We start from the raw sequence: 13,583 nt of genomic DNA, 5'->3' as shown, positions 1-13,583 counted from the left end.
CAAGGCTAAATAAACAGGAGTTGAAAATGGTTGCCCCTGGACAGTAGAATTGAAGAGAATGAAGGAGTGGAGAGTGTAGGTATATCTTGTATCATTTTCTATTTTTATATACAAAAAGATTTTTTGCATTAGTTTTTTAGCATTATATTTTAGTATTATATTTTTAAAAATAAGCATATGTTATTCTATGTATAAATTTTTAATAATGTTAATGAAAGCTATGACATTGTTTCTTGGACACCAAAGTTTTAAACACTGTATAGGCTGCACCATTAGGCTAGCAAAGGTGATCCTGACCGGAATTCTGTAGTCAAGGATTTTCCCAATCATGGAAAGCTCTTTGGCCCCCTCTGCTGGTAAGTGATGCACTTGTCAACAAGTATGAAAATACTGCTTGGATGTCTTCCCTAAGAACATCCTGTAAGCTAACAAATTCATTAGCTGAGTAGTTTTATTTCTATTAAAACCGCCACTAAATTATCTGAGTATGTTCTACAACAACTGGTGGTGTCATAGAAGGAAACATTTCCATTTGACACTTTTCTATGAATTCTAAAGAACTTTTTCCCCTCAGCCATTATTTTCACATACTCAAAATCTTGGGCCAGCTGGCTGGCTCAGTTGACAGAGCATGTGACTCTTGATCACTCTTGGTTGTGAGTTCCAGCCCCATGTTAGGGGTAGAATTAACTTTAAAAGAAAAATAAACAAAGTAAATAAATCAATAAAATCATCTGGTGCTCAAAGATGCTTTTCTCTCATGCCAAAACTGTAAGAGAATATCAAATGGTAAATTTAAAGATTTTTTCCATCCTTGCAGTTAAGTTCCAGATGCCATATGGTCAGAAATAAGTTCTCTGAAGATTCATTAGTCTTTGCTGTCTAAGGGGACTTTCTCTACCTCCTGCCTCAGATGGGAAGAATCCCTAGAGAAAGCCTAGACAGGCAAAAATCCACCTAATCTCATTCACATGTCTAGAGAGAGTTAGCAAAGACTTTTATGGATTTTCTTTTTGTTTTTCTTTCATTACCTGGAATACATGCTGGCTTTAAAACTTAGACCCATTTTTAAATTGTCATAGCATCCTTTCCACAAAATCCTTTTTGAAACTTTTTTTTTTTTTTTTTAGTATATTTATTTTGAGAGAGAGAGAATGAAAGAACAAATGGGGTAGGGGCAGAGAGAGAGGGAGACAGAGAATCCCAAGCAGGCTCCACACTGCACTGTCCCTGTGGAGCCCAATTCAGGGCTCAAACCCACCAACAGTGAGATCATGACCTGAGCCACAATCAAGAGTTGGGCATTCACCCGACTGAGCCACCCAGGTGCCCTAAAACTGTGTTGTTGTTGTTTTTTAATTGCATACCCTATGACCCAGCGATTTCACCACTTAGTGACTCTCCCAGAAAAACAGGCACATGTATACAAGGCTACAAGGGTGGGGACTGCAACATTGTTTGTAATATCTAAAAAATGAGAACAATCTAACTACCCATCAGCAAGGGAAGAGCCAAATAGATGGTGGATTATCTATGCTATGATTGATTACTTAAGCTATCCAGCATTTCATAAGAATAAGGTAGTTTACATGTGCTAACATGGATATATATCCAAAAAACACAATAAAGGGAAAAAAGTATATTGTAGAAAGATCCATATGGCATGGTGTCATGTACTTTTTTTAATACTACAAATTCTCTCCATGTGCATAACCATGTAAATATGCAGAAAATATCAGGAAGGCCACATACTAAACAGATAGCAAGGGAGAGAGAAGGGAAGAGGGCCAGGAGTGGTATGCAAAGGCTCCAGGTTACAAATATATGGATTCATTAATTACATCAGTAATTAAAAATTAATGTAAAGATAATCTTGTCTCCATCCCCATCCAATCCCTACTCCACAGAAGTAATCAACCTTAGGAATCCTTCCCTAACTACTGCATCTGCAATGTCCATCTCTCGGTGCAGTAGGATAGGGGAAGTAGGACTGGAGACAGCCAAAGAGTTCTGCCCTTCTAATCCCAAACTAGTTTAGGAAATGGTAGAGAATGGCCTCTGGTAAATATATATATATATATATATATATATATATATATATGTGTGTGTGTGTGTGCGTATATTATATGTATAATATATATAATATATATGTATATATGTGTGTATATACTATATATAATGTGTATATATGTGTGTTATATTATATATAATACACACACATACAAAATGTATAGTTTTAAAAAAATTTTTTAAAGAATCCTTCCATAACTTTCTCTATGTTCAAAGATACACAAATATAGATGCACATAGACTTCTTTCTCCTCTTTATTTTTCTAAAATAGAATTAAACTACACATAATATTCTATAATTTTCTTTTTTCACTTAATAATATTTCAAAGATACTTCGTCAGGTAATATATAGATATACTTCATTCTTTCTAATAGGTTCACAATAATCCATAGAATGGATGTATCATAATTTATTCAAAATTCCCTTATTTATGAACATTTCGGTTGTTTCTACTGACTGACTTTTTGCTACTATATTATAGAGGTATATGATACATACACATATCATTTGTATGTAATATGGTGGCAAAAATACAGGTATATGTGAGGAAATATATACTCATATGAAATAGCAAAAAGAAAGAACCAGAACTTATCTTTACATCCTGCCATTTTTTTCTGAGGAGTGCTGGATCAAAGGGCATACAGATTTATGGTTTTGTTATATAATGAAAGCTATTTGTTTGTTTCACATGAGGGATAGAATATATCCAAATAATTTGTTTGAATTATGCAAGATAATTTGGGGTGGAAGAAAAGATTTATTAACACATAGAAGTAGCAACCTAAACTCAAACTGGGCTTAAGGATTAAAAAATAATACGTGCAGTATTTTTCTAAATTGCCTTGCAATATTATGCCACCTGAGGGCACCGGAGACTTAAAAATATTTTCACCACGTTTTCTGAAATAAAAAGTTCCTCAAATTTCTTCAATGAACATTTATTAAGTATTGTTCATTTTTTATGAACAAGGAGATGTAACAAGGATATAAGTACAAATAAAGTATGATCAGTGCCCTCAGTGAGTGAGTTCAAGGTCTGGTGGGAGTGGTCTTAGTGCTACAGAGGAAAATGTCATGTTTTGAATTACTTACTGGCATTTGGTGTAAGTATATTCCATCTATCCTCGACACTGGTTCTCTAACTAGAGCCCAGGTTCCTGAGAATCTCTGAGACTCTTTGAGGGTTGGTTCAGTTCACACTATTTTTGTTATAATACCAACATGTTTTCACTTTTGTCACTTTCCTTTTCTCATGCATGTACAGTGAGATTTCCAGAGACTTCAAGGCATACTAATGTTATTGCTCTGCTAATGAAATGCGTTTATATACTGTGTTTTTAAAGAAATTTATAAGGTACAAGGGAGCTTGGGTGGCTCAGTCAGTCAAGCATCTGACTTCAGCTCAGGTCACGACCTTATGATTCATGGGTTCGAGCCCCACATCGAGCTCCGTGTTGACAGCTCAGAGCCTGGAGCCTGCTTCAGATTCTGTGTCTCCCTCTCTCTCTGCCCCTCTTCCGCTCATGCTCTCTTTCTCTCTCAAAAATAAATAAACATTAAAACATTTAAAAAACAAGAAAAGAAATTTCTAAGGTAGCAAGGTGATTCAGTCCCTCCTTTGCCACAGGAGCCCCCTTTCTGGCCAGACAGCAAGCAAGACGACAGGGTATGCAAGCATCTCTGACTACACAAGCAAGCAAGATCTGTGCCCCAAGGGACTCCGGCCCACCCCGTGCCAGATTCCAAGCCCCTGTCAGCCTCCAGCTGGTGGGCATCCTGTACCAACTTTTCATGAACGTGAAAGGGAATTCTCCTCTTTGCTGAGATTATATGGTACCTGGTGATTCTGATCTGCTTCAGTGCCTCCACACCAGGATACTCCTCCCTGGCAGTAGTGGAGATGATCCTTGCTGCTATCTTCTTTGTCATCTACATGTGTGACCTGCACACCAAGATACAAATCATCACTGGCCTAGAAGTGACTTCTTCTGAACCCTCATAGCAGCCATCCTCTACCTGATCACCTCTATTTTCGTCCTTGTTGAAGAACCACTCCAAAATCATTGCAGGGGTACGGGCCTAATCAGTACGTGCCTCTGTGGCTATCATGCCCTTACATCACCTTCCAGTTGACGTAGCACAGACATAGAGCAGCCCCTACTGAACCTGCAGATGGTGCCATGTAGGTGAACTCCTTCATTTCTCTCTGCAACCTGCAAATAACACTTCCATTTAAATAACTCCTCCCCAGCCCCACAACACTCCCAGCCAACTCCCAGCCCTTTAATTGAAGTAAAAGTGCCTTTATTGGGACCATCCTGGGTATGGCCGTCGTTATGCGTGTGCCTATGCCTCCCTTCCTTCTACAGTATCCAAAAGGAGGCCTTAACATTCAGGTAAGGGTGCATACTCCAGGCAGAAAATAAACGGGTAAACTGCTGGTACTTCACTATGAATCAAGGTGGTAACACCAAACAGTATTAGTAATAATTCTATTTTTTAATTCTCAGACACTAATAGGAAGGTGAGAGGGGAAAATAGTCACTTAAGAATGTTCTGCTTGGGGCGCCTGGGTGGCTCAGTCAGTTAAGTGTCCAACTTTGGCTCAGGTCATGATCTCAAAGTTGATGAGTTGGAGCCCTGAGCCTGGAGCCTGATTTGGATTTTCTGTCTCCCTCTCCCTCTCCCCCTTCCCTGCTCACACTCTGTTTCTCTCTCTCTCTCTCCCTTAAAAATAAACATTTAAAATTTTCATTTTTAATTGTTTTTATGTTTTATTTATTTTTGAGAGCAAGAGAGACAGAGCATAAGCAGGGGAGGGGCAGAGAGAGAAGGAGACACAGAATCCAAAACAGGCTCCAGGCTCTGAGCTGTCAGCACAGAGCCTGACATGGGGCTCGAACTCACAGTCCTTGAGATCATGACCTGAGCCAAAGTCGGACGCTTAACCAATTGAGCCACCCAGGAGCCCCCAAAAAATTTTTTTAAGAATGTCTGCTAAAAAGGCACCTGGGTGGCTCAGTCGGTTAGGCGTCCAACTCTTGGTTTTGTCTCAGGTCATGATCTCACAGTTTGTGGGTTTGAGCCCCGCATTTGACTCCACGCTGGCAGCACAGAGCCTGCTTGGGATGCTCTGTCTCCCTCTCATCTCTCTTTCACAAAACAAATAAAGATTTAAAAAAGAGGAATGTTCTGCTAAAACAGTAAAAGTTATTAATTTTGCTAGATTTCAACACTTGAGTGCATGCCTTTTTAATATTCTGTGTGATGCACTGGGACAGACATAAGGCTAAATATTCCAGGTCATGTTACTCACATTTTGCTATCAGAAAACATAAGGCAAATAAATTACACAAAACATCTAAGTGAAAGCAGCTTACATTTCTTACAACTCTGAGATGAATCACAATGAAAAATAATGAAAACTTTAAAAGTATGAGCTAACACATTTAATCTCCTTAAGACCAAACAATCTAAGTCAAAAGGACCATGACAGTGATCAGCACCAAGATTTTCCCAAATGCAAGAGGTCCTTCACAGTATCTATGAAAACCAGTCACCAAATTCTTGCTTGAATACCGCCACTGCTCACTCTCTCCTTACAAGCAAACCATTTTGCAAGAACTCTAGTAAAAGATTTTTCATTCAGTGACAGAACTCTGCAGCCATCCAACATCTTTGAATTGGCCCTAACTGCTTCATTAAGGTTGCCTGATATAGTAAAAAGCACAATGATTTAGGAAATTAGAAGCCCTCATTCAAGTTCCAGTGCACTCATATACTAGCAGGAAGACTTTGGGCAGTTTGCTAACCTCCTTGAGTTTCAGATTGTATGAATGGGGAGTACTAAGGCTATTCACTACACTCCAGCAATTGGTCTAAGGTTCAAAGAAGAACATGTTTAAGATGGCGGAACAGCATGGAAGGGGTTTTTTTTTTCACCTCTTGCATCCATGAAAAAGAGCCAGGTCAACACTATATCCTGTACATCTAGAAAACTCATTTGAGGATTAACACAACAATCTGCACAGCCTGAACCACAGAATTCAGTAGATATGTGACACAGAGAGGCGAACTGGGGGAAAGAGAAGCCGTGTAGTGCAGGGAACTGCACTGTGCAGGGAACTGTTTTTTCTTGTGGAGAGAGGACAAAGATGGGGGGAGAGTATGAGAAAAGCACACCCCCCAAAAGCAGCTGGAGAGAAAGTGGAAAAGTGGAAACTGCTGCTGAGACTGAACAAAAAAGGGAGAAAGGAGAGGGTTTAAATTCCATTAAGAGTCTATAAACGGGGAGGTCAGAGTCTGAAACTCCACAGCTGGATACCTGGTGATGCTGTGATGGGAAGGGCGAATCCCCAGGATCAGAGAGGGAGGTCCACTGGGTCCTTGGACCACATGAGGAGAGTTGGGTCCCCTCCTGGGAGGACATTTGGTAGAGGCTGTGCGGCCTCCCCACAGGCAAACGTCCCAGCGGACCCCAGAGAACAGCCACATTTGCTGGTGCCAGCACAAGGACGTTAAGGGTGAAGTCCAGTACCAAATGTGTGTTGTGATTTTCCATAATCCCCGAAGTACTGCTGCTACACAATCGTGTTAACTTTTTCTGGGGCTGGCTGGCACCCAGCTGCAGTCTCTGGGAATCGGCAGCAGCACAGTCCCGCCTGGCCGGCACCTGGCCATTGCTCGGTGAGACCCTCCCCCAGAAGGTCTGAGCAGGTGAAAGCCGCAGTCCCTCAGAAGTGAGGGATTGGGAAATACAGCCATATCTGTGATAAAACTCAGAAGGAAGATGCTGCCTGGCAATCTGACGGCTTGGTCACAGTGTAAAAGTGGAGTGTAGATGGAAGCCAGAAACAGACGACGGGTGCCCGATCGCTGATCGAGAACAGACCTCTGCTACTAGAGACTGGTAGCTGGGGGACGCCATTTTCACCCCTCCAGCACATGCGCGCACACACCTACAAGCGCCACAATCTACCCGAGTAAGCTAAGCAGCGCCATCTAGTGGAGAATGGAGCCATTACACTAAGCCATGCCCAACGGGGCCAACGGGGCCAACGGGGCCAACGGGGCCAACGGGGCCAACCTCACTCTTGATGAACACAAGTCTCTCTGCCTGCTTAGTTTACGGACTATATAAAGTGCTTCATAGTTCGATTTCTAGGGGAAAACGATGTAATTTCAATCGTATTTCAATCTGATCGCTGATCCATCTATTCAATTTTTTTCTCTTTTTCATTGCTTTTTCTTGAATACAGAAAGAAAAAATTTTTTATTTTCAATTTTTATTAAAAATATTTTTAACTTTTTTCTACTATAGTTTTTACTTTTTTATAAGCTTCTTAAATTCTATTTTACTGCCATCATTTCATTTTATTATATTTCATTACATTTTTTCAAATTTTCAAACATTTTTTTTTTCTTCTCTTATCTTTCCCTTTTTTCTCTAATATATCAAGCATCTTTCAACAACCAGGCCAAACGCACCTAGGATCTAGCATCATTTATTTGATTTTTTGTGTGTGTTGTTTTTAATTTTTTACCTGTAATCTTTTTTTTCTTATTACTTTTCTTCCTTCAAAATGATGAAATGAATTCACCCCAAAACAAAGAGCAGGAAGAAATGACAGCCAGGACTTAATCAACAAAGATACAAGCAAGATGTCTGAAGCAGAATTTACAATCATGATAATATGAATACTAGCTGGGGTTGAAAATAGATTAGAATTCCTCTCAGCAGAGATAAAGAAGTAAAAACTAGTCAGGATGAAATTAAAAAATGCTGTAACTAAGCTGCAAATGTGCGAGCACCTCAGTATATAAATCAATCGCAAACATAAAGAAACTCATTGATAATAATACCATAATAGTAGGGGACTTCAACACCCCATTTATAGCAATAGACAGATCATCTAAACAGAAGATCAACAAGGAAACAATGGCTTTGAATGACACACTGGACCAGATGGAGTTAACAGATATATTCAGAAGATTTCATCCTAAAGCAGAATATACATTCTTCTTGAGTGCACATGGAACATTCTCCAGAAAAGATCGCATACTAGGACATAAATCAGCCCTCAACAAGCACAAAAAGATAGAGATCATACCATGCATGTTTTCAGAGCACAACACTATGAAACTCAAAATCAACCACAAGAAAAAATTTGGAAAGATAAATACTTGGGAGACCAAAGAACATCCTACTAATGAATGAATGGGCTAAGAAATTAAAGAGGAAATTAAAAAGTACATGGAAACCAATGAAAATGAAAACACCACAGCCCAAAACCTCTGGGACACAGCAAAGGCAGTCATAAGAGGGAAGTATATAGCAATCCAGGCCTTCCTGAAGAAGAAAGAAAGGTCTCAGATACACAACCTAACCTTACACCTTAAAGAGCTGGAAAAAGAATAGCACATAAAAAACCCCAAACCAGCAGGAACAGGAAATAATAAAGATTAGAGCAGAAATCAATGCTATCGAAACCAACCAACCAAACAGTAGAACAGATCAATGAAACCAGAAGCAACTTGTTCCCTATTCTATGGACCTAGAGCCCATGTGTGGTACCTCTGGTGTGGCTTAACCCCATCATTAGCTGAGGAAGGTGTTCCCGACGTCCAGTTCCTGGGCTCAGATTCAATACACTGATAATGCTATTTTTTTTTTTTTTTACCCTACTTTTCCTCTATCAGACACAAGATCTTTCCGTCACCTCCACTCCAGGAAGAATTTCAGTACTGCCCTCTTCTACATGCCCAGTTGTTAGCCTGAAGCATGCACCACTGAGACTTAATTTCATCACCTCAATTACTGGAGTTATTATCTGGGTCTTGTCTAACCAGCATCCACCAGACTTCATTGCAGGCACCAAAATTCTGAGGGGAACCTGAGGCCTTGGAATAGCAACTTCCGATACCAAACTTTGTACCCTCACTTATTTGAGAGCTCTTGTCCCATTTTATGTCCTGTTACTGATAAAGAGATGCTTGTTTCTCAACTCATGTTCAGAACAGAGCTGACATTCTCCTTACCAAATACTTCCCTCACTTTAGAGAAAAGCTCTTATTTCCACCAAAGGAAGGAAGACAGTCTCTTTCTTTAAAATAAATGGTCTATATTATTAGTGGCACAATACCAATGACAAAAAGACAAAAATTTTTATCTTTATAAAAATGCTAAGTAGAGAATACTGGCAGAGTAACAGAAGTCAGGAAATGAATCAGATTTTTCTCCTTTAAAACTGTCCCTGTGTTTTACTAAGGTTTTCCCACTTTCTCACTAAAACACTCATTTGTATTGCACTGATAAACCTGCGTTTCTTTCCATGTGATTCAGTATGCAATATATTTTATCCTGTGTGGCCACAATACTACAACCATGCTTACTAAAAAGGACAAAATTAATTTCTTAAAAGTTAAGCAATTTCTAGGGCACCTGGGTTGCTCAGTCAGCTGAGCATCCAGCTTCAGCTCAGTTCATGATCTTACAGTTCATGAGTTTGAGAACTACATCTGGCTCCCTGCTATCAGGGCAATGCCCACTTCAGATCCTCTGTCCCCATTTGCTCCTCTCCGCTCACACTCTCAAAAATGAACATTTGGGGGACCTGGGTGGCTCAGTTGGTTAAGCATCCCAGTCTTAGTTTCAGCTCAGGTCATGATCTCATGGTTCATGGGTTCAAGCCCTGCCATCAGGCTCCGCACTGACCACATGGAGCCTACTTAGTATTCTCCCTCCCTCTTTGCCCCTCCCCCATTGGTTCTGTCGCTCTCTCAAAACAAACTTTAAAATAAATAAACACGTTTAAGTTAAGCAATTTCTAAGACTGAGAAATCATCCTGGTAATGGTATAATGATCCAATACCACATCTCTTTCACTTTAAAGTTTATAGATACTTGATCCTTAATATTTAGAAGAAGTATCACCAAACTACTGCCCCGAGCTGGCCATTTTCATTGCAAAAGACACATCCATTTAGGTATTATGTTTGTGCCAAGATGCAGAGCAGTTGCAAGACATTATATGGGCAGAAATATTTGTCTACCCTTTATAGACTTTACAGAAAGTTTGCCAACACCCAACTGAGAAACTATCTTTCAAAATTAAACTGCATACATCTTAACAGGTGTCATGAAACCTCTATGCCTCTTTTTAGGCACAAGAGATGGTCTCTATTCTTACTTTGCAACACATAGGTTTTATCTATTTTGCAATATGACTACAATTCATACCAGTTTGCCCTTTTCTTGGTCATTAAACATTAAAACGTAATTAAGGCTTTGATGACAAAAGTATATTCCCTATTTAAAAAGCATGCTTACATCTAAATAAAAATGCCATTACAGAATCATAAACCTCTTATGCTAAGGCTGGCACCTATAATCTATTTTCAAATCAACGTCACCTGGTCTCACTGAGCTTGTTCTATTAATATAATGTCCATTTAAGAACGGTAAGCCAAGGGGCGTCTGGGGGCCTCAGTCAGTTAAGCATCCAACTTTGGCTCAGGTCACAATCTCATGGTTCGTGAGTTTGAGCCCTGCATTGAGTGCTCTGCTTTCAGAGCCTTCTTCAGACCCTCTGTCCCCCCCTCTTTGCCCTCCCCTACGCGAAAGCACGCTCTCAAAGCCAAAAGAAAGGTTCTCTTTCATCCCAACTCACCAGCTCATTATCTGTTCATTTTAGCATCCCAGAAAAAGGAAAGAGAAATGTAGTGGAGGTAGCTGGTCAAACTCCAGCTTAGAACTGTTATTTCCACAAAAAGCATGATGTGTAGAATGCAATTCTTAAAGATTTGAAAGCACTGAACTCCATCTTTGTAATTAGTTCACAAGGACATGATTTACCATTAAAAGTACAACGATTACATTTCAGGGAACTGGTGAAACTGACTTCAAATATTAAATCAGATCAAGCTTAATTTATAGCTGAAGATAATGCCAAAAAATGAAGCAAAGACTCAAATAGCTAAATTTTAGTTCACAAGAGAACTCAACCCGATGTTTCTTGTCATATACAACCAATTAGAATAGGATCTGCCTGTGTAATCTAACATGTACTTTTAAAACGATACACTCTATGTTCCTTGGACTTCATGTTGAATAACATGGTGTTAAGCAGTGAAGAAAATTAATTAAGCAGTGAAGTTAAATTTACACAACAGCTACTGTGTGCCCAGGATTTACATCAGGTGGCCTACATGATTTTTGTCCTCATAGTAGCTCTTCAGGATATTAACATCTAAAAGCATTAGGTATCTGGATTAAAATCACAGATCCTAAGGTGCAAAGTCAGTTTTCAAACCTAAGTGTGACTATTTTCACCATACTACTACCTGTCAATATGTTAGATTCACCATTTTTTTAAAGCTTCCTAGTGACACCAATGTACAGACAAGTTTGGGAATCATTACTCCTTGGGCTCTTATGCATACCAATAGGATACTATTGCACTGAACATGCCACAGAAGTGTCCTTCCAAAAGATCTTAGGATTTGACATGCTATAAACTTCAATCATTGTACCAGATTGTTTCTACAAATACCAAGGGTAAGTGGAGTGAAACTACAGGCTAAATTAAACATCATCAAATGACTAACTGCACAATTTATGGCTCTTAACAAGGAAAGCCCAATTACAAAACCTTTTAAAGTAGGTACTGACTTACACTTTTCCAAGCTCTTAACTAAAAACTTTTCAGGTCCATGTGTCCCAAAGTGCCATATTTTATAACAATCGTTATGTCTTTTGGATCATCTTTTTAAGTTCTAGCATGCAGTCCTAAAGCAAGGAACTATCATCAAATAGCAAAATAGAATAAAGATTTGTTTGATATGCTCCACCCACCCCCTATGGCTAGGTGGCCACTATAACCTCCAGAAACAGAACTATTAAAGAGCCGTGAGGCGCCTGGGTGACTCAGTAGGTTAAGCGTCTGCCTTCAGCTCAGGTCATGATCTCACAGTTCATGAGTTCCAGCCCCACATAGGGCTCTCTGCTGTGTACACACAGCCTGGTTCAGATCCTCTGTCCCCCTCTCTCAAAAATAAACCTCAAAAAAAAAAAAAAAAAAAAAAAAAAACCTTAAAAATAAATATCCAGCTCTCAAATAGTGATATCCTATTATTTAAATAGCCCAAGCAATATAGCCTTAAGTTTATCATGTAATAAGCCAAAATAAAATTAAAATCTCATTTAAAAAAAAAACTTCTAAAGGGTGTGTCTTTTCTAATCCAGGTACCTAGATTCTAATAAGAGTACTTCTTAATCAAACATCTTTTATAAAACTTGTGAGTAGATTACGGAGCAATGAGAATGTGGTATCAGGTTAATATAGGTTGCGGGGGGGGGGGGGGTCAAAAACAAGTCATTTCTGACATATTACTAAGTTTAAAATATGTTCATATAACCATATTTTAACAACAGTATATAATAAACACTAGTAAAAGGAACTTAAAAGTATTTGTATATAGGAATCAGGCCCTTCAAGACAGTGAATTTTAATAGTTAACACAAATCTGATGTTATCAAATCAATATTATTTTTAGGTTAACACTTCTACATTTATTTCAACTTCAATAGAAATATTTATGGAAATATAAATTATTCTAATCCTTATCTTAATATAAAGCAAATAAGATACAATTTTTGAAATGCTATTTTAAACCCATTACCATAAGATTTTTGTTCATTAATTACATTTCATACCAAAAAACAGGGGGCGCTGAGAGCAGGGAGGTAGTAGTAAGAGGGAAGGATTACAAAGGAGGGAACACCAAAAACCTTCTGGGGGTGACATATATTGTTCACTACCTTGATTGCAGTGATGGTTTCACAAGTCAAAGGTTATCCAATTATATGCTTTAAATGTGTAGTTTATGTCAAGTTATACTTTAATAAAGTGGTTTGTAAAAAAATAACCTGCTACAGAGAAACTGAGTATGAAGCGGCCCAAAGTACTTTTTTTTCATACCTCCCTGGTCGATTTCAGAGTTCAACAATTCCACATCAGATGTACAGTTGAACTAGTTTCTGTGCTGGTGAGCTCCATTTCAATTATGGTCCAAACTGTTTACTAGCTACCCATTATTCAGACAGCAAGTTAAAATTATGCTAAGCTTTAATGGTTCTATTGAAATACATGTGTACGGATCCACCAGCTCAGTAACCAAACTTGTTGCAGCTATCATTTAATAAGTAGAATAACCACACAACCATATCTTACCATGCTTATAAAAGGTAAACTACTAAATACATTCTTTATCAATGTGTGAATGCACGATAAACATTACTTAGCTACTGATAAATGAGAATTAAGGCCAAAAAAAATTTATCTGAATATAAAGCAGAAAATTCCAGAACATTTTTAAGAAATCTTTCCTGAAAGCTATTCCGTGGACACAGGTAGATTTTAATGTAAACCAAATTTCTCAGGTCCCTTCTAGTTTATGTTGTTACCAAATACATTTTCCATCTGATAGATTTCATTAATCTGTTAACCA

The 13,583-nt window shown here is 38.6% G+C and overlaps 1 pseudogene; it reads left to right on the top strand.

The window, feature by feature from the left end:
• The first annotated feature begins 328 nt into the window (after positions 1 to 328).
• Positions 329 to 4,306, top strand: LOC122230571 (annotated as a pseudogene).
• The last annotated feature ends 9,277 nt before the right edge of the window (positions 4,307 to 13,583 follow it).

This window comes from Panthera tigris, chromosome A1 (genome assembly GCF_018350195.1).
Source record: "Panthera tigris isolate Pti1 chromosome A1, P.tigris_Pti1_mat1.1, whole genome shotgun sequence".
NCBI lineage: Eukaryota > Metazoa > Chordata > Mammalia > Carnivora > Felidae > Panthera > Panthera tigris.
Note: the sequence above shows the minus strand (reverse complement) of the source record. Positions and strands in the feature narration are given on the sequence as shown.